The 22,372-nt window shown below is 43.9% G+C and overlaps 1 pseudogene; it reads left to right on the forward strand.

Moving 5' to 3' along the window:
- Positions 1–11,836: 11,836 nt before the first annotated feature.
- LOC142572579 (uncharacterized) overlaps positions 11,837–22,372 on the forward strand; it is a 48,761-nt pseudogene continuing 38,225 nt past the window's right edge.

The following is a 22,372-nucleotide window of genomic DNA, read 5'->3' on the forward strand; positions in this document are numbered from 1 at the left end:
GTGCGGTTTTTGCTGGAGTGAACATTCGTAGCTTGGTCATTCCACGCGAGAGATTCCAGACCCCAAAAGTGAGCATCGCCGATTTGCCTGGAAAATTTTGGGCTAGTCGGTGATTGTGTGACCAAGGTTTCCCCATAATGGTTTACTCGAGAAAAGAAAGTTTGTGTGCGGCGTGTGCATTCCTTGAAGTTTTCGCGAAGAAGCCAAAGTTGGTTGGAATGAAATGTTTTCTAATCAAGTCTGAGTTTAAGTTCAATGAGAAATCTTCTTTTTCATCTTTTTCTTATTTTTCTACTTGCGTGGTTCTTTCATTGTGATGTCATAGGTGAACATATTTATCAATTTTCCGCGTTTCATTGACACAGTAAAAAAGCAAGAAATTGTACTGTTTCAGATATGTTTTCCAAAAACGTCGTGGAAGTTTCAGCTAAAACACAGTTTCAACAATTTATCCTGTTGCTATTACTTATGCTAAAAATAATGTTCGACTGCAAAATCAAGTACTTTTTCAGAAAATTCCTTCCAAAGTAGCCAAGGGGTCATTTTCTGAGGATGTTCAGACCTAAATTATGCATTAAGGCCCTTCAGATAAATATACGTGAGATTGCCCGTTATGTACACTAACCTTTCAGATTGCGATGTAGAAATTTTAATTTGAGTAAATTTTGTATGAGGCGCGAAAACAATTTTTAAAGTCCACAACCATTTTCACACCGGCACGCTCTTTAGAACTGTGTCTTCAGGCCACAACATCGCCATTTTTTAAAACTAGTTTGTTGAAATTTTATTCACACAATCACCAACTAGTCCAACTTTTTTTCAATAGAATCAGCGATAGTCACTTTTGGGACCTGGGACATTGCGCGTGGAATGACCCAGTTGCGAGCAAGCAACCTCCTTCGGAGAGGTAAAATGAACTAATGAATGAAAAGGTCACTTATTGATAGGATAGCTCATTAGCCTAAGTGGAGGAAGTAAAGTCGAGTCTTTCTGATTTACCACTGGGAGGTGCTACTTCCACAAACAAATGCGACTCACGCTTACTTTTTTCGTACTTCAGGAGCCTGCAGTTCATCGAACACCAAAAGAAAGAAAATGTGTGAGTCCTATTCATTTGCGGATGTTGCGCCTTCCATTGACGAAATAGAAAGGCTCGCCTTTTACTTCACCTTTACTTTACGACACCTTTCTTTTCTATTCTACGCCCACGCCGCTAACGTGTAACACCCTCGGTTGTTGCCTCGCCCACCAGCCTTGCCTCCTCACCCCGTTAGAAGAACCCTGCCTATACAGTATGTCTCACTTAACTTGAGCCAAGGATTTAAAAATGAAAGGCGCATTGGAAACGAATTGTACCGAAACGCGTACTATTCGCTATAGCCCACAGTAACTCAGACATTTTGTTTTCCCCACAACTTACTAATTAAGCTTAATTATCCAACTTTATAATTATTGGCTGAGGACCCCAAGTATGATACGCTTATTTGTAAAGCACTTTAAGAAACCACCGATCGAGTTGTTTCCTTTACGATACGCCTCTTGTAGTCCTTTTTCCGGGTTCTAAAGAAAGCCCGCGAAATATGAAAGAAAGCCACGTGACGGGGCGTTTGCGAAGTCGTATTGCGCTGCTCTCAAGCGTGCGTTCGGTGAACAAGGTCGGCTGCATCGTGACTGGCGACGAGGAAGCGGCAGGGCGTTCTTTATCTCATCGGCAGCGCTCGGCCATCAGCGTGCATTTTCGCCGTTATCCGACTGCAGCCGACCTTGTTCACCAAATGCGTGCATGAGAGCAGCAAGGTAGTTAAAGTTGAGAGCAGCACGATAGTTCTGACTCGTGTACATAAAAACGCTAAATCAATTCTTGATATTTTTCTTGTCGGGAGAGGTATGCCGGGAAGGATCCCGTAGTTCACATTCTCGAGTATATATCAGACGACAAGCTAATAACTCTAACGCTTAATTTGGGCCATATACCGAAAAAGAAAAAAAGAAGCGTGAATTGTTCCGATTTTCGCACGCGCGAATGACGTAGGCATTCTGAATACGCTGGAGGGCTCGTTTTCTGTTTCTCTTTCATTATGTCAAGCGAGCGATTGCAGTGTCGGTGGGCTCTGGCACTTCTCCAAAAGTCTAGTGCTCAAGTGCATCAAAGATTTCGTGTCTCACAGAATAAAAAGAATTGAAAATACAAAACCTTGGCTTAATATGGAGGTTGTTCGCCTTGTACGCAAGGCGAAAAGGACAAGAAAACCGCGCCGGCAACGCCCTTGCCACGCCAACGTATGTAAGCTTTGTGACGTACGCCTCGCTCTTAAAGACAATATTTCAACAGCAAAAGAACACTACTTCAATGTAACTATGAAAAACTTTCTTTGTTCAGTTCCGACTAAGTTCTGGCAGCATTTTTTTTTCTGGGCAAAAGTCACAGTACAATCTTTATATTACTGCTGAACATGATGCGAACAAAACACAGCTTGCATCGGCTTTCAATCCATTCTTCTGCTCAGTCTTTACTCTGAACAATGGCAACCAACCGCACTTTATTGCTATAATTGATATCCTACCTATTAATAACATTTGTGTATCTGAGCAAGGTGTGCTGTCACTGTTGCTAAACTTGGACTCGCAGAAAAACCCAGAAGTTGATGGCATACCCAACACATTTCTTATTAGATACGCTGAATGGTGTTCGAAGTACTTATGCATGATATTTAAAAAGTCATTATCACAAGCTCAATCAGCAGTCCAGTGGAAGTACAGTAAAATAATTCCTATACCTAAAGGTGGCGACTCCCGTCAAATAACCTCGTACAGACCGATCTCATTGCTGTGCTCATGTTCAAAAATTCTAGAGCATGTAATATTCAAGCATATATCGGAATTCTTTTAAAAGAACGACCTAATTGACAATAGGCAACATGGTTTCCGCAAAGGGAAATCGACAGACAGTCCTCCTTGAAACCGTTCACGATTTTGCGGCTGCTATTGATGCTCAATCCCAAATACATGCCATCTTTCAAAAAGCGTTTGACTGCGCTTCGCATTCTAAACTTTTGTTGAAGGCTAAGGCTATAATAAAAAATGCTACGTTAGTGCATTTCTGCGTTACTGCATGCGTCAAAGATATAGGACTACTTGTACTGCCGGCAACAGTGTGTATCCATAGAAGATGTCTGCTCGGCACCTGCAACTGTAGGATCGGGCGTTCCACAAGGGTCGGTCCTGGGACCGGTATTTTTCTTGGTACTTATAAATGACATTGTTAATCAAGTATCCATCAAAATTAGGCAATTTACAGATGACTGTATAATTTACCACAGGAGTGATAACCCTCACGACCAGGTCCAATTCAATCACGCTCTTCATCACATAGAAACATGGTGCGAAACCTGGCAAATGAAAATTAACCCAGGAAAAACAGTTCTCACGAGAATCAGTAGAATGCGCTTCCTATTACAACTTAACTACTGCTTAAATGGAAATTTATTATCTGAAGTAAAACATTATAAGCATTTAGGTGTCATATTTACCTCGGATCTTCAGTGGAACGAGCATATTTCTTACATCAAGAGAAAAGCAGTAAGCAAACTTGGGTATCTAAGACAAACGCTGCGACAGGCGCCACAAGAGATTAAGCTGATGACATGTAAAATATTTATCCGATTAACCATAGAATATGCGTGAATAGTGTGGGACCCGTACACGAAAGAAAATATTGTCCACTTAGAAAGTATTCAAAGAAAATCGGTCATATTTGCTTACAATACCTACAGCTGGCAGGCATCTGTTAGTGCTTCGATGAAAAAGGCTGAACTGGATTCGTTACAGTCCCGGCGCCATGCTGATCGGTTACAGTACCTGTATCTACTCTATCACAATAAAATAGGAATAACAAAGGAAGATTTCATTCAGTCTGTCACCAAACGAACCACACGCTCTCACCGCTCGAAAAAACTGCGAGAATTTCATTGTCGAACGAATATCTTTAAACATTCATTCTTTCCACGAACGGTGCGAGAATGGAGCATGCTTCCAGCTAAAGTTGAAGAACGCTCGTTTTCGGCTGCTTTCGTTTGAGCCCTGAATGCCCACCTGTCGACAATTTAATTAGCCAGAAGACACTAGTTCTTTTGCCTTCTTTTTGTCTATATGTAAAGGTTTACTTTCTTGCCTTGTATGCGTATGTTTTCCCCTGCACGTTTTTCGACGTGACTTAAGCTCTGTATTTGTACACGAAAGCAGTGCTGGTATACACATATATACAAGGTGTTTCAGCGAACACTTTCAAAAATCTTTAAGAATTGCCTGTGGCAGATATCACAATTCGAGTTCATCAGCTGGTCTACTCGAAGCGGTGGACAATACTTGCACAAAAAATTGAGATGCAAAATTGGCTAAATAATCAATATTCCCTAATTAAGTTTTTCAGTAATTACATTATGGCCCATATGGCAATTTACAAATTCTAGCCGTGGAGTTCGCAAAGCGGATCCACTTGGAATGAATTTTCAAAATGACACCAGTTTCGAGATATAATTTCCCAAACTTTGCATTGGCGTTCCAGTTAATTTGTTAAGAAAACGTCGGTTCATGCTCTGTAGCAGACAACTTGAACGCCAATGCATTTCTCCGCAAAGTTCGGGAATTTATATCTCGAACCTGGTTTCGTCCTGAGAATTCGCTCCAAGTGGATCCGCCTTGCGAATAGCACTGCTAGAATTTGTAAATTGCAATATGGGTCATAAGATAATTAGCTTACAAGTTAATTAGTGGATCCCTGTTAATTAGTCCATTTTGCGTTCCATTTTTTTTTGGGTAAGTAGTCTCCGCCGCTTCGAGCAGACCGGCTCATCAACTAGAAATGTGATATTTGCCACAGGCAACTTTTAAAAAATTTTGAAAGAGTTCGCTGAAACACCCTGTATATAGATTTTTTATGCAATAGTGACGTTATGCAGAACATGTACTGTCTGTATTATGTATTTATGCATCTTGTAGCCCACTCTTGCTCACAGCCTTTCCAGGCTAGCAGTATTGGTGAAATAAATAAATAAATAAAATAAATACATAAATACCACTGCGCCAGCGCTCGGTCACGTGGATTTTTTTTCCATATTTCGCGGGCGTTCTTTGGAAACGGAAAAAAAGCACTACGTGAGACGTATATCGTAAAGGGAACAACTCGATCGGTGGTTTCTGAAGGTGCTCTACAAATCTGCGTAACATACTTGGGGTCCGTAGCCAATCGTGAAAAGGTTGACTAATTAAACTTAATAATTTGTGAGTTATGGGGGAAACAAAAATATGTCTGAGTTAGTATGAGTTATTGCCAATAGTATGCGTTCGGTTAAATTCTCTTCCTACGCGCCTTTCATTTTTAAAATTTTGACTCAAATTATGTGGGACACCCTGCATATATTGCGCCGAGGAAAGCATGTGTCGCCTTGAAAAATACAAGTCCAGTTGTCGAAACATTGGCTCCCGTTTTTGCCTTCTCGTTTTTCTCATCGTCCTGAATTTGTTTTCCTGTGTTTTTCCTGGATTTCTTCCTCTGCATTGCGATAGACATCGTTCCGTTGTTTGCGCAAGTTACTCAACAGAATATTTCTAGCACAGTTCGTAACCAAATATACAAGTCGCGCGTGCGGCCATTTGCACACGTCGTCACCTCTTTAACACACTGCAGACAATTATCATCTGCCGAATTAAAAAGTGTAGACAGTTGCAGACAGACTGGGTTCGGGTGAGGCAGCATGATCGCATTTGTCCTTAAAGATTTGTAAGCATTCGCTGACACAGAATACAATATACATGCGAGTACCAACGAATGCGGTCTTTATCGAGCTTTATCTTTAAGCAGCAAAGCTGTTTGTTCTTTTAGGAACTTTACACCTTCCTTTTTCGCTTCACTTACTGTAGCCTCAACTTTATCAAGAGGAGAAATCACTGTGTTCAATAGGTGACAGCGGCTTCGTTATTGCTTTCACAGCATGGAAATATCATCTAAATTCTTCATCAAAAGACCGATGTCGTTCACCGTGTACGGGACGACACTTTCTCCCAATTTTTTTTTTATTCGACCTCCTTGGAAACAACTGCTAACATTCAGGTCTTCGCAAACCGTCACGGAGGCTTCCTGCTGGGGCTCACACTCGCCTATAATGTTCAGAAACATCGTAGACTTATTTAAATGCAGATCTGTCCAAATCACGGGAACTGAAACTGCTTCAAGGCACACATCTATGTACGCGAGAGTTGCGAAGCGGCGCCTCTTCTTTTCTGCTTCGCACGACGCCGCGGACGACGGAGAAAGCTTCCTTTCTCGTCCTCTGCTTCCGGAGCTTCTCTTGCGCTTTCTCCCGGCTTAGAGAAATACAGAGGACGCCAAGGAAACACTATCGGTAGAGAATCGGGGCTCAGGCAAAGCACTGGCAATGACATTTGGAGCACATATGGAGTTCTTGAGTGTGTGTCAGACGTCGTTCGCTCCGACAGGGACGAAATAAAATGGCCTGCACATACATGCACAAACGTAAATGTTCACCTGAGCCCCACGCTAACCATAAAAGAAAAAAAACAAGTATGCTTGCAGTTCACGCGCGCGGCACGTTCGTCAGCAATAAACACGTCGTGCGAGGATTTTTTCTTTTTCGCCATTGCTTCTAGGTTATAGAAGGAAAGCTCACGCGTACAGCGAAAAATAAATAGAAGGAGCCATAAAACACGTCATAACTTCACTTATGCAGTCGGCACAAAATGTTTCCTTGGGATAGAGTGGGTCCGCTGCTGCCGCATGTTTTCGTCCTTCGGAAAGGAAGGCACTTGGATATTTTTCTGCCCTGATTAGTTTCCGGACCATTCCGAAAGGGAACGTCTTCAGCTCTATATTAATAAAATTATGTCGAAAGATAAGAAACATGTGCTACGTGCCTTCAGCAACGACGCAGATACACGACACAGATACATTCCATTCCCCTTTCACTGGGGTGACAGGGGAATGGAATGCAAGTGCAGCGAACTCATTAACACGTCGTACGTGTCGGACGGCCGGCGGCTTGTGAAGTCAAATTGATGCGCGCAGGCCTGAAAGCCTGTCTAGGAGGTGTTGCCTGGACACTTTTGCGGAAATTACCTGGAGCTATTTTTGCGTAGCGATGTGAAAAGAGCTGCAAACCACGATTCATCCAAGAATAAGCAGGTATGGACAGATGTTGTAGAACAAACAAACCAGTTCTTTAGTAGCTCAGAGATTCTTGGCAGCTTTTGGAACTCTCACCTAAGGACTACGAAACTGCACTTTTACTCTCCTAGAACGTAGACGCCGGGACACTACCTGTACGATTGCGGCCGTTTAGCGCTTCGGAGCAGTTTTTGCGGATGCAATGGTCTTGCTACGTGGTCGACTTTATGTTACGGATTCGCCGTGGTGGAAGCCATTTCAATCGTCTTGGCACCTTTACACGTACGTAACGTTGAAAGAGGGACAGTTATAAGTAAACTGTTTTCTGTCATCTGCTTGAAACCAGTTCAGGATACAATTGTTTCAGAGCTTCAGATTTCATATTCTTACAGCAAAATGATGCTTATTGAGAAAATGAAGACCAAACTTTCTTCTAATTGTGCACTAATACATCGGCTCCAATGTGCCAGCGCGACGTCAAAGATTTCAAAGTATTTTCTCGTACTTGGCACATTTCAGTGCAGGAAAAATTCTCGCAACTTGCTAGGCTAACATGATGAAACAGCGCTATAATGAAGAACACTGTAAGATAGGAAAAAGCAAGACGGTGCGCCCACTATCATATAAAGTATATTGAAAAAAACAAACAAAGAACGCATATAGGTGATAATGATGATTATTTCTATTGGCGTCCCCTTCCAAACAGAGTACCGACAAATATACGCCTAGGCTGTATGCAGTATATACATAAGTGGAATCCGCCGATTTTGTTTAGTTTATTTTCAGACATGACGAACTATGCTCGTTCTCACACTGCGCATTTCGCAGAATCACCGGTACACTCTTCTAGGCAATTCACGTTGTAGCGGATATTTGCGAGGGCTGGTGCACAGTCCGCCTTTACAGCAGCTCTCCTGACGCGCTAACATCACTGCCGCCTTTTGTAACGCTCCGTCCTTCTAGCTAGACAACGACCACTGTGGGGACGCCTCAACGTTCACGCGCCAAGGCTGCACTCTAAACACGGTAACTTATAAGAAGTGTGCAGTTTCGTCACTTTCGATATTTATAAGTAGGGTTTACATTCTTAAGGAATGTGCTATTTATGGAGAGAGAGAGAGAGGAATATAAGAAAGGTAGGGACGTTAACCAGTCGTGAGTTCGGTTTGCTACCCTACGATGGGGGAAGGGAGAAGGGGAAGAGAGAGAAGTGAGACAGAGAGAGACAACTGCTGATAATTTAGAAGTATACTCTAAACACGGCCGCTGTTGTACACCAATGGAAGGGCGCATTATCACAATTTTCTAGACATATCAAATTGAACTTACATTTCGCAGGAAGGGCTGCATATTTGAAGTGCACATTTATGTGACATAATATAGCTAGTAATATGCAACTAACATTTCAGTTCTGGCAATGTTTCGTTTACCATACGTATTCACTATGCCTGCAAATAAACGTGAAAATGATAATGTTGAGTGTAACCTCCGCATTTGCAATGGCTCACGTTGTTCGTTTACAGAATTCGAGCTGTTAAGTTTTCCAAGTGTACTTATTAGCCATTATCCTTAGTATCCCCAGTTGAATCACATGTAGAAGAAAGAGGATCGGAAATACACTGACATTGCACATTATAGTGAGCCGCAGCTATTGACGCTTTGTAAATCATTGCTACAAAAAACACTTAGTCAAGAAAATTTCGGAACTTACACAGCTTGAGCTCCTTGCTATAACCTAAGCTCTCCTGGCAAGTGTCATAAGCTTTCACTGGCTTGGATTCAGAAATTTTATTATATAGTCCAAATTACCAACGGAAAATGTAATGATGATTGTGATGACGGTGGCGGTGATGATGATGATTATAGTGATTATATGGGGTTTACTGGTGCAAGGGCCAGGGATGGCCAAAGAGCGCTAGGAAAAAAGTTATGAACAAGTTTATGAAGTAGTAAATGACAAATGGTAAATGTAACATGGCTGTATAGAGGCCCAAAAATATTCGCTGCAAATAGCGCAAACTGTAAGACTATAAAACATTGGAAATGACACGTGATGTGGGCAATGACCATAAATATATTCTACAAGTGGATAATACAATAAAATGTGTCGCTCGAGCACGAACTCCTCTGGGCTCTTAAGCGCAAGGGTCCAGAGTCAAGTGCGTTGAAGATCTATTATCACAGCAGCACCCTCTACAGAGAGGACGTGCTACGAATCTCTTAGGCTGGTAACGTGCAACATGGCACCATTTTAAAAAGGTAAGCAACACTTTCGTCTCGAAGAACGGTTCTACGCCAAGAAACAGTGCGGGTGAATGGGGATATACTTTTGGTATGCCAGAGGAAGGTGATTTTTCAGTGCAGATAAGGCTTCCCGACACTCCAGCAAGACGTGAAGGACGGTGAGCCTCTCCCCACATCTACCACACTTGGCAGGTTCACCACAAGTTAAAAGACAAGAATAGGTATCATATGTGTGCCCCATTCCCAGTCGACGAAAGAGAAGATCCCATCGTCGTGACTTTGATAGTGATGGTCAATTCCCTAAGCAGAGTTTAATAACGTGGAGCTTATTCAAGGTTCCGGCATCCCGCAAGTGTTGCCAATTGCTCGCATGTTTTTTTTCAGTTAGGAATTATTACGGAGAATGTAGGAATGTAGGAATTATTACGGATAACAACAGCTTTCTCGCAATTCTCAATTTCGGACAACTGCGTATATGCTTGCTGAATGCAGTACGCATCAGCACTCCACAGATTTCAAAATCGCATAGCATTCCCTACACACCTGATACAGACGAGAAAATTACTGTACTTAAAGTTAAGCATCATATCTAAATAGAAATAGTTCTAGATGAATTAATTGGGACACATTTGTTACACAGTTCATGGGGGGGTGAATGTGTTGCTAACGATATCACATAGCGCGACATATTGTGTGAAACATAGTGTGTATGTGTGTGTATATATATATATATATATATATATATATAGAACTTTAAGACATGGTACGCCTAGACGCCCCCCCCCCCCCGTCAGTAAAAGGAATAAACTGCACCTCGCAGGTTTACCGTCTCATCAGCCGAAAGTACACAATATTAGTCAGAAGATGTACAGCTTTTGTGCAACTACATGTGCAGCATATTAATGAGGATAAAAGCGCCAATTTCCAACTTCAATAATGTTCATACCATCATGGATGCACTCTCCCTGTAAAATCACGTGACTCGTGATGAGCATGACGCCTTAATTTGTCCATTTAACGAATGTCTTTGTCGTAGTGTTAACCCTTATAATCCACGATATACGCTCATTAGCCCTGCGACAAAAGTGCTTTCATTCATATCATCAGCCAACCTTTATTACTAACATATTATTATTATTCCGCCCAATCAGAGTATACTCTTCAGCAGCACACAGACTGGTCTACTAAAAAATTTACATGAACGGTATCGAAACTCTGACTTGAAAATAAAGGAATTGAAGATAATTCACAATTGTAGTAAAATATAGGTCGTCCTGCAATAAACACCTTTATAACGTCAAACAATGTCCGATCACCGAAACTAAAGGCTGTTACGTTTGACCGGTGGGAGCTGGCGATCTTCGGGGAAGCGACCGTCGCAATGGAGCCGACGGGTCTGCTGCGACTACTCACTTTGTGAAAACAACGATGCGCCCAGCCAACAGGACATCGGCGCCACCATAGCTGCGGTGGCGACTCGTTTTGTAAGGAGGACACGCCGCGTCTCCAACGGAGTTGCGCCGAGATAGCTAGACGCAGTCGGCGGAGCAAGTATTGTTGCAAGTATTGTTGAGCAAGTATTGTCTTTGGAGGAGGGGAGCTCCGGGAAGACGCATTGCGGTGCCGTCTCACGCAGCTTAAAAGTCTTCAGTCAATGGACAGACGCGGCGACCTCTGTCTGCAGAGTCGACACTGGGATCAAGGGGCGCCTGCTCGGGGCAGGACCCTTGTCTGCGAGAACCCTCTCACCTCGGTGTGATCAGTGAGACCTGTGCGGAAGTGAGTGTGTAAACACTCCCCCTCAAAGGCTGGTTGGCTACGATGACTTTGGACGCTACGAATTGGTCGACGGTGAACTGCCGTTTTCCCTCACCTAGGGATCTAGGGAGGACAGAGTGTATTTAAACGAGCCGTTGGCGGCTCCTCAGTGTGCATTCTCTTTCAGTCATGCTGGACTGATGAACTGTAAAGTTCTCATGTAGATACTGTAAATAAACCCGTATTCCTCGTTCTCGATGAGAAGTCTTTCCCTTCAACAACGTCCTCAGCGTAGATGAGTTGGACGGGGGCATGGGCCAGCTACCATCTATTTCATGCCCTACCCCAACCATTACAAGGCCCAACCAGACGCGGCTAATCGTGCGCGCCTGGCTATGCGTCACGCGTCTGCGAGGACATGCGCGCCTGTACTACGCGTCTAGAGAGTGGAGACGCACAGGCTTCGCGCGCGTCAAGGAGGTCTTGAACTTGGGCGTCATATTGAGCGTACGTAACGGTAGTGCGAGCTTGTGTGCCGACGTCACGTGGCCCGCATGTACACTTCCGGCGGTTCGGAAAGGTTGTTGAAGTTTCAGAATCGTACGGAGACGCCGGGATTCACTGCTGGTTTCGTGTCGCTAGAGCACACAGGCTATGGAGGCGATCAACATTGAATCGCTGATCGCCTGCGTTGAGGCTCGGCCTGCGCTGTGGTGGCAGGTGAAACAGAAGCGCCACAAGAACAAGCACACGACGAGGTGCTCGTGGATCGTCATGCCCGACGCTGCCGTAACAGGTGAGTGCTCGGAATTTTATACGGGCGTCATACCGGAGCAGTTTCAGCCTCGATCGAGCCCGAGCGGGATCGCGCTCGATTGATCGCGCTCGATTGCGATTGAAATCCTGTGTGGAACCGGTATAAGCGACCTCTTTTATCAGCGGACTCGCAGATGTCGAAAACCCGTTTCATCTGTGCAGGTGACGTTATCACAGCGCTGCAGAAGTGATGGATGTCATTGGGGGATAAATTTCGGCGCCTTTTGAAGACGCTTCAGAAAGAAAAGAGCCGCGCCGTGCCAGAAGACGTTCAGGACGATGTTATCTGGCTGTTTTTCGACCAGACGATGTTCCTGCGCTACACAATGGAGTGTAGACCGTAAGCGATTTTGAACTTTCCATCTTATCCGTCGTGTTAAAAATGAAACACGGGACCCTGGTGCTCTCCCTTTAGCGCGTCGAGCATCGATGCCGTACGTTTGTATTATAGCTGGCAATGCGCCGCATTTATGGGGATCGACTCAAAATTGTGCTTACACGAGTAAATGGACGCGCAGCATGCGTTATATTCAGCTTTGTCTAATTGACCTTAAAAGATTTGTGCGGCATCGCTGCTCCGGTTATCGCATATTTCGTTAAATGTGATCCGGTCAGGGGACATATAAGCAGTACAAGGATAGCTTTGTATATTTATTTATTTAGGTACCCACAAAGACAGTTTGGCCTTGCAGTGGGGAGTAAAGAAAGCAGAAATACAGGTACAGAATGACAAGTAAATAGCACATAGAAAGATAACATAATAAAGCACAAAACAGAAGCACAGAGAATAATACATACAAATTAGCAAGATGAATAAGAAGAAAAGGACTTGCATGATGCACACACAAAAACAAAACATCCTTTGATTCTGCGCACCGATCCTAGAAGGCAGCGTGCAAGTCAATGGGCAGTATTTAGCCGAGTATTGAATGTTGCTATATTCACGTGTGTCTTGGGCACTGCAATGAACAGCTTTAATTTTGCATTTTGTCGCATGCCAGCAGTGTACAAATCTGTGCTCCATCACAGACCCTCAAATTTTACCTAGCTTGCTCAAGGATTCATTCAGCGCCCTCATGCTGTCGGAATAAATGCACCATAGTACTGACAACATTATCAGCTGTGCAATTCATAATGCTTGTTTTTGTGTCTGCTCAGCAGTGTCCTTACCTAATTATCTGCTTGCGGTTATTCTGCAGATACCAAGCGCTGTGGTTACTGGTTTAAGCGAAGCTTTCACGACGTTTGCGGAGAACGCTGTTCCTGCTTCGCAAAATTTCCAAGGAAAGACTAGACGATCCAGTTAGACACATTTACACTGTGCATAAGATGATGACTGGAATTTCACAGGCCAGAACCACAATCTAGTTACATTATTATATATCTGGTATTTGCACTGTGCACGGTACTCGTGCAAGACAGTAGCCAGTAGTCATTTGGGATGATAATGGTTCAACGACTACATTAATATCAGTATGAGGCATTCAGTAAGAGCTATTTGGCAAGACAGCAGTAGCAGCGGTGGGAAAGTCCAAAGAAGAGGCATAGAAAACTTAGCTATATAAGAAACATTCTGGAAGGGTTCGCTCGCTAAAATCAGCTTCACTGGGCCAAAACACCCTTTACAAGGCAGATGGCAAGATGACAAACATGATTATACATAACTACCTAAATACAAACAGCAAATACACTGACTGCTAGGTACACAGCTTTACACTATGTTTAGACATACATTCAATTAAGTTTACAATGAGATTTAAGTTTAGAATGAGCAGTTTAGAATGAAATGAAGCTTAAAAACAAATGAAAGGAAAACAAAGTTACAAGCTAAGAACATTTCAAGCACAAAAACTGTAACAGGAAAGACCCTTATGTTAAAGCAAGACATAACAATACTACTACTCTATGTTTAGAAAGTACAAGCGTAGGTCTTTCAACATAAAATTAAGTGCTTGTACTGATTAAGTGTAGTAGAATGCTTGCTGCTGAATATTTCGAAACTGAAACATTCCAGATATCATGCACTGTTTCGAGTACAAGGTATCACTAAGCTTTAGGGCATGCAGATCTCATAAGAACTGCTTAAATGCATCAGAAGTAAAAGAAAAAGAAAAGGAATACAAAAGCTACACTTCAGCGCATGCAGAAAATGTTCATTCTGGTTGTGTATGCAAGCCACTTTTGTCCCTACAAAACTGACTCAGAGCCTGGGCGTTGTTCTCTAATAAAATGACACCTTAAAACAAATGTGGACGGACTTGAGCCATTACATATTTTTGCAGTAAGATCGGCGCATTATTTGCACATTGACAATATGCGCAAACCTTATTACGTTCACACGCAGGATGTCCGCCAACCTTCCACGAGTGCCCCCATCGAGTGAGGAGGGAAGCGCTGCAGACATCTTAACGAAGATATGCCAGTTTTCTTATCTGGCAACGCTTGAAGTGCCGTCACTGTCAGGTGAAGAGTCACAAGTGCCAGCAACGACTCTGTCTTCGGCGTCGCACGAGTCTGTGGAGTCTCAGGACATTTTGGAATCTCTTGAATCCCCGATGCTTCAAGAAGTGCTGGTTCCTGAGGCTTCCGAGGCACACCACAGCAGACCGCAGTCACAAGCATCGCTGGCTTCAGAAGGCAGTCACAAACTGGACATGTTGGAAAGCATTGCTTCTCAAGCGACATCAAGAGGCAGGAACAGGAAAAAGAAAAATGAGAGTCACTTAATATTGTAGGAATTAGGCATTGTTTCAAGTACAATCAAAAGACGCAAATCACAGCACGACTTCGAACTTTTTACTGTCTCTCTGCTCAAACACATGAGAGAGGTCAGTGAGAATAAGCATCTCGGTATGAAAATTAAATTGATGCTAGTAGCAAAGTAATTCAAAGATTAATGTTTTTAATGCATACCTTTTGTATAGTAAAGCCAACAGACAATGAAACAAACGAAATCATTGAGGAATTTAATTACTTTATATTTAAATGGAGAAATAAGGAGGAAAATGAAAGTGCATGAAAATATAACTTCCCATTGTTGGGAGACGAACCCACAACCTTTCAATTATGCTTGCGTTGCTTTACGAATAGAGCTGCAGCAATGTCTCTCCCTCTTCAAACTTTCTTGAGCATATATGTGCATGTACTAGATCTCGCCCTGGTAGCGTTAGCCAGTGCTACTTGTGCAACAACACACCCAGAGCCTAATCTAGTACACGTAAATATTCTCAGAAATTGATGGTGAAATAGCCTCCACTGTAGCTCAATTGGTTTTGGGTTTAGCTCCCACCAGTATTTTGGCCACTTTTATTTCCCTCCTCCTTGTGACCTCGACATTGGAAATAAAACTAGTTATTTTCCTCTATGCTTTACTATGTTTCCTTGTCTGTTGGTGTCATATCAAAGCCACTCAGTTCTTTTTTGCTCATTTTACATTGGGTTGTATTTGCATTTATGCGTAATTATTTAAGAATTTCATAAAGTTGATATCTGCGCCTGGTTGGTTGGCATTGCTGCGGTAGAGATGTGTAAATATGTTTTAGCAATACATCAATCAGAGAGAAACAAGCACTGGATTGGAACTAATGGTTTGTTGTTGCAAGACAGGTGTTAATCGCTTTCATCTGTCCTTACTCATTGAACCTGTCTTGCAACAATGAACCTTTTTGAGTTCACCACCTGTGCATGTAGAGTTTGTGCATGCATCTACGGGTGCCTGTACATGCCTGTAAAGAAAAAGAAATGTAATGGACCTTCAACCAGTCCCCATCGGAAATTTTGGCATACGCTCTAAGTTGTAAAGCGTTGTCTCGGGGCGTTCTAGAACCGAAAGCATTTTTGAAATTGTTTTATTATTAGAAGAGATAGCAGATAGTGAAAAGTCTTGCCCCCACCAAGCCAGGAGGTGAGGTTCACTGCCAATATAGACCTCTCCCTCTCCCACAACTAGCGTCCACAAGCCACATTTCTTGTTTTTTTTTTTTTTTTTTTGCTGTTGCCTGGCTCACTTCCAGAGTTGGTTTTGCAAGTTGTGCATTAGATGTTTGGCCGAAGTCTTTGTACGTAATCAGTGACATTGAAAGCAGTGCGTAAATGACGCATTTATACGTATGACTCTGCTTCTCTGGCAGGAAGCAGGGCTACCTGACAGGAGCCGCGAACAGCATGAGCTTTAAAAAATTCTTAATCTTACAAAAAATGTAAGAAATTTCTGCTGCTGTCGCGCTGTGCAGCAGTATAATACTTTGCAGGCACGATCGTCACAATATGACTTACACACCATTGTAGAGTCTAGCCGTCTCAATCTCCAAACGGTAAGCAAAAGCAACATCTTTTATGCCTAGCCCGGATGTCAAGTAGCTGGAATGCAAGTTGGAAAAAAATTAGTGCTTTTGTCTCAATTGTGTGCACATTAATTATGATGACATGACTTTTCTTGACAATGATTTTCATGGCTGTGGGGGCACTTCTTGGGTGACATAGGATCAAAATTCATTTGTGTAGGTTAGCTACCACCTTTGTTTAATACTACGCGTGCAAGCATTCCTCAGTGCATGTTTTACAAGTTGCACAAGGTCAAAAGCGCTGAGACAGCTTTCGTGCGATGCCACTCGACGGCAAAGTTTTTCTATTAAGTTAGCCATAACTGCTACACTGGTGATGCACGAAGTGCAAACTTTCAGTCTCTGTGATCACGTGATAATTTTTAATGTTTTTTTCACGCGCATTGTCAGTAGCTTTATTACTATTTCTCTTGTTTTGTATCAGTATTTTGTGTCCCAGTTTTTATTCTTTTATGAGTTAATAAACGTTTAGTTGTGTAAATGAACTAGAATAATATTAGTATTCTTTATGCGTGCTCATATTCAGTTGCTTCGTTCTTTCTTTTGTTTTGCTTCAATGTTTTGTGACCCCTCCCTGCTTTGGCTGCCAAAATGCGGCGGGCAGTATTATGTAAATAAATAAAATAAAATAAATAATACTTTAGATGACAAAGAAATGGTGTTCTTTTGTATTCCTCCAATCGCACATGATTACTGTAGGGGCAACTACCCTTTACAAACCTCGATGCTATAGCAAGCCGTTCTCCAGGCTCCAGGGGTTTCTTGAATGTGGTGCTGCCGTGTGAGGTCCTCTGCGACAAAGCTCAATAGCTTGTCAAAGAGGTGAGGCGTCTTGCGAATGAACGTGTAAAAAAATCCGTGGTCATCCTGACGCATCCGTTGCATCTGTAAAACATTGTGCATTATTACTTGACAAAAGGCCTGTGGTCTACCCACAAACACGCGCAGGTGTCAGGAGCTGTACAATTTTCACTGACACACACGCATAGCTACTAGCCATGATTAACTTTACTCCCTGCTTTATTTATATGATGAATACAAACACTGTGTCGGCAAAACAGGAAAGCCAGTCAACGCTATATTAAACAAAAACCGTGCAGCCACTGCCAAGAAACTTCCAAAAGCAGTCGCACAGCACTTTAACCTGCCCCCAGGTTCACAATTTAATTACATTACACTTCATATTCTACAGTCACACTTCCGAGAGATAGAAAATATAGGAACTCGTATCTCGTCCACAAGCTTCATATATGACGACCAAAACGTATAAAAAGGTGTTCTTGAATACATGTATTATAGTAATGGCACAAATATAACTAGCACTCCTGAACTTTTTTGTAGGGGCGTGCTAATACCGAATAGTAGATTTAGAATCGAATATCGAATAAAATATCAAGGTGCTACACAAGCTCTATGTCAACAATACGGTCTACTGTTAATAATGAAGAGAGCTCCAAATTAGTATTCCAGCACTGGTTACACCTCTGTTCTAGTATACGATGGTCTGGAAAATACTTTTATTAACACATTGTCTATTGAATAAAATCAAGTGCTTCTTCGCCTCTGAAGCTGAAGAATTAGTGACGGTATGTTATGCTGCATATACGGGTTAGACAGACGGCTGTTAAAATTGCGCGAAGTATCGTCCCCGCGTATCCAATATACGATCGGTGTGCCGTCCGGCGGCTAATCAGCCCGATCTTCACCTATGCTTTTGCGCTTTCCGAAGAACACCCCGCTCTGTTCCTCTGGACACCCCTCTGTCCCTCTGTTCGCGTAACGTCACGTTATCGTTTCGATCGGTGCGCGATCGGAGATCTTTGTTCGATACGCCTTCGGTTCGGTTGCTGCAACGTCACAAAGTGGCAGTATGCAAAATTTCTGAGAACGGGGCGGAGAGAGCAACCAATCGGCAAGCGGTGAACTTCCCGGAAGGTTACTTCCCTCGTTTGTCGTCTGCTTGCAGACAGTGTACTACAAAACGAAATGTTTCTCGTCTTCCAATGAATGAAATCTTTATCTAATTTTTGTCTTCTCAAGCTTAAACACGTTTTCAAATAGTAGTAAGTGTGAATACTACAATTTATAACTATTAGTTTCTCTGTGTCGTCCCTAGGTGGTGTCGCGCACAGCGAGAACAAAGAAAGAAAAAAGAAACGACGGGAGCAGTGGCGCACTTTTCAAGAGGCAGCAACAACTTTCCAGTGGCTCGCTGGCATCGATGATGGGGTCGACTTCGCCGTACAACCAACGCACTATTTGTTTCTAGAAAAGAAAGCGATGCCGGAATTCGCTTTCTGCCATTTCTTCAAACGCGTTTCGCAATGCCACCCACTCTCCTTCCTCCTCGAGCAACCCCAGCGCAACCACGAAGCTCCCAACGCAAGCGCCATTTTTCTCGAATTAAACTATGGATAGGATCCGAACGTGCTAATCAATTGCCGAATCCACCGTTTGGATGCAATCCAATCCACCAGACGCTCCATGTGAAGCCGGTCTCGTAACGAGCGATGATCGCTCCAAACTTCCCAACTCCCGCCGGGTTCGGTGCCTAGCAGACGAAATGCTCGGTGGGAGCATGATTGACAGGAGCGTGTCGTTATTTTGACGTCACCAAAAACGTGGCCGCGCCCCGCGGCTGGCGACATCGGCGCGGAGTAGGCCAATCGCGCGCGCCGGTAACCGAACGAACGCGCCGAACAACATCTCCGATCGCACCCCTGGACGGACCTTGTACCGACGACGCGGTGCTGTCCCGCGAATGGTGGCATTCGCGTGCTACGAGCACGATCCCCGTATTACTATTTTAACCCTTTCACTGATGTCTCCTATATGCGCGCACTTAAATACTCTGATAAGTAATTGCTGTCCTGACGAAGGTAAGTGCCCATGTCCAAACACTGGCTCCTAGTTCTACCACCGTAGATCATCGAAAGGAAAGAAGTTACTCACAGCCGTAAAGTCCTTCTTCTTTACGCCGTGGAAAGACGGCCCGGACCCACCAACGTCGCTGCAGACGCTTTCTGCTCTCCCGCCGCCTTTGCGAGAGCAGCAGCAGCAAAACGTTCTTTCTCATGTGGTAGTACATGGCAGGCAGAGAACGCTGAAGCCGGCTAAGCAAAAGCTCGACAGCAACGTTGTGCGAGGTCGCGCGCAGATGTCAAGTGCAGTCGTGGGCAAGCAGACGCTATTGCGCGTGATGTTGATCATTGATGTAGTTTTGCTTGCCATAAGGATGTGTACATACAAACGGCGTGCATTCGTAGACTTGAAAACAATATACTAGCTCTAACATTAATAAATTTAATAGAAAAGGCCAGCCGTAGTGAAATTAAGAAAATTTTTCGCAAATCGAAAGACGAACGCTTGCGCCATCGCTGGCCCGCTGATCCGTTAGCCCTGTGCTACACGCAGTGAAGCGCGCACGGGTGAGCGTATCGTGTGGCTGGCCACCCTTCCCTTCGTCACCCGTATGCACTCGGAGACGCGTATCCCGTGCTACGTGTGGTTGGGCCCTTAAATCTGACAACTACAAAACTGCACTCAATACTGTATGGCTGAAACCACGAATGAGACTCAGATGTCATATTATCACATATAATTGTTTTATAGCTATGCAGTTTAGAAAGCCCTTAAAAAGTATTTCTATTAATGTATTCTCCTTAAAAAGCAATATTCCCATATCACTCAATCATAAAAAGTCAACAGTCATTGTCAGAGTTAACACGGACATAAAAGACATTTCTTGTGATTCAACTTATACAAATATTGTTTGCAAGGAGCAAATATGAAGCGTTTTAGAAAGAATACGCATAATAGCTTACGCGATTCAAGGCATGCCATCTTGAAATCACTAGCACCACCCGCAGCAGAATCAAAAAGGCAATTAAGGCATGTTTCAGCTAAATATGACGGTGCTTCTACCTTCCTGAAACAGCAGCAAATTCTCTGGGCCATACATTGTGCTTTCAATACTCGGTGGTTAAACAATCATGACGTGTACGCCATTCCCACGGTTTCAGTGAACTACACCAGTACAATGGACAGAGTTTTACTCCCAGAACAAGACACAAAATCGGACACTCACAAATATGTGCAAGTATTTGCATAAAAAATTATTTTATATTTCTTCTCCCAAGCAAAATGTATAGTACAGATTACCAAGCAAGATATCAAGGCTCGTTCAAGACTTTCGTTGGTGACTCCGTTGACGTTGAGTGGCACTGGCACCGTACACGAAACTGTGCGCATAGGACGCCCTCTGGAGCTGAAACAAGTCTCTTTATTGGACAAAGGAGTGTGCAAATAGTGCAGCATTATGGTTAGCAAGCGATACCTCTTAGAATTCATTTGTAAGCCTCGACTCAGAAAAATTTTCATGCACTTGCTCCTTATTGGCCCAATTGGATATGACCTCGATTGTGACGTTATCCAGAGGCATCAGGTAATAAAGAAGTTAAAAGTGGCCTCAACATCTTCATCAAATCTGTGAAATACAATGTCTTCTGGAGAGAGTTGGGGATCAGCAGGGGTCTTGTGATTCGCAAAATTTATTCTGGGAGGCCAGCAGGCGTCTCGAGTGACAGCGTCTCAAAACGCGAGCTGTCAAGAAGGAAGAACGTTCCACTTATTACTGGTACCACTATCATGCGGTGATACTGCACGGAAGCACCATCGGTACCAGATGGTGGCGCCACTGCTACCAATAAAGCTACCAATACCAATGCATATCTACCAATGCTACCAATACATACCCAGAAGATTAGATCATGCTAGCAAGGTCGGCATACCTTCTGGCAGAGAGAGTAAAACATCTTTGTTAATAATATTTGAATGGCGAGAGCAGTGTGGGAGGAACCCTCAGTCCAGGGTCCCTAAGATGATTCCGGCGATGTTTCGAGCCCGTTGTATCACAGCTCGGAGGACCTCGGGAGGTCCGTCGCGGAGGGCATCGTCCCACAGCTCTTTGTTGCGTAGGGGGCAAAGGAGAGTTGGCAAGGGAGGAAAGAGGTTTGCAGTGCTCTCAGTCGTGACGTGGAAGATAGTGGGCGAGCTGTCACAGCCAGGGCAACGATCTGCATAACAGTGTGGCTAGAATTTATTGAGAGAGACAAGATTTGGAAAAGTTGCGGTTTGTAATTGGCGTAATGCCACTGCTTCCTCCCGCGAGAAGGACGGCGGTGGTGCGCCGTGGGTGCGACGAATGAGTGTATAATGACGGAGTATGTCTTTGTAACGGAGCAAGGGATCCCCCCACTCTGAACTAGTCGCCTCACCACGCCGAGTCGCCCGGAGGGAAATTTCTCGGGCAACCGCATGTGCGCGTTCGTTACCCGGCAGCGAGGTATCAATACACTATCAATGACCAGGGGTCCAGAGTAAGTGGATGCGGGGAGGTATGGTTGGTGTATTTTGCCGGATCTGTTTGAGAATTTGGTGCGCCGCTCTCGGGATGCCATGTCCTGATAGGAACGCCCGGCACGCCTGTTGGGAGTCCGTCAATATATACACTTCCTGAGGAACACGGATGGCGTATCGAATTGCAAGAGCAACACCGAGAATTTCTCCGTAAGCGGCATTTGTTCCGCGCATTGCAGCAGAGTCTCTCAGGGATTCGGTGCCATCCAAAACTACCGAGGTATAGCCCTCTTGAGTGCGTGATGTGTCCGTGTATAAAGTATGCGTTTCCGGGATGTTTGCAAGCATGCGGCCAATGTATCGTACACGGGCTTTGCGCCGCCCTTTGTCATGCTCGGGGTGCATATTACGTGGCAATGGATGAATACTTAGTGCTTGGCGTATCGCTGACGACAAGATCGTTGGACGGGTTTCAGACTCAAGGGGTGGGACAGAGTATCCTAGCCGTGTGAGAAGATGGCGGCCAGTAGGAGCGAGTAGGAGGCGCTCGCGATGGCTGACCCAATGTGCCTCTAGCAGCTCGCCTAGTGTGTTATGTGTCCCTAAGTTAAGGACACTGTGTGTGGAAGTATAGTTCGGGAGGCCATGGGCCAGCTTCGTCGCTTTGCGAATC

Source organism: Dermacentor variabilis, chromosome 1 (assembly GCF_050947875.1).
Source record: "Dermacentor variabilis isolate Ectoservices chromosome 1, ASM5094787v1, whole genome shotgun sequence".
Lineage (NCBI taxonomy): Eukaryota > Metazoa > Arthropoda > Arachnida > Ixodida > Ixodidae > Dermacentor > Dermacentor variabilis.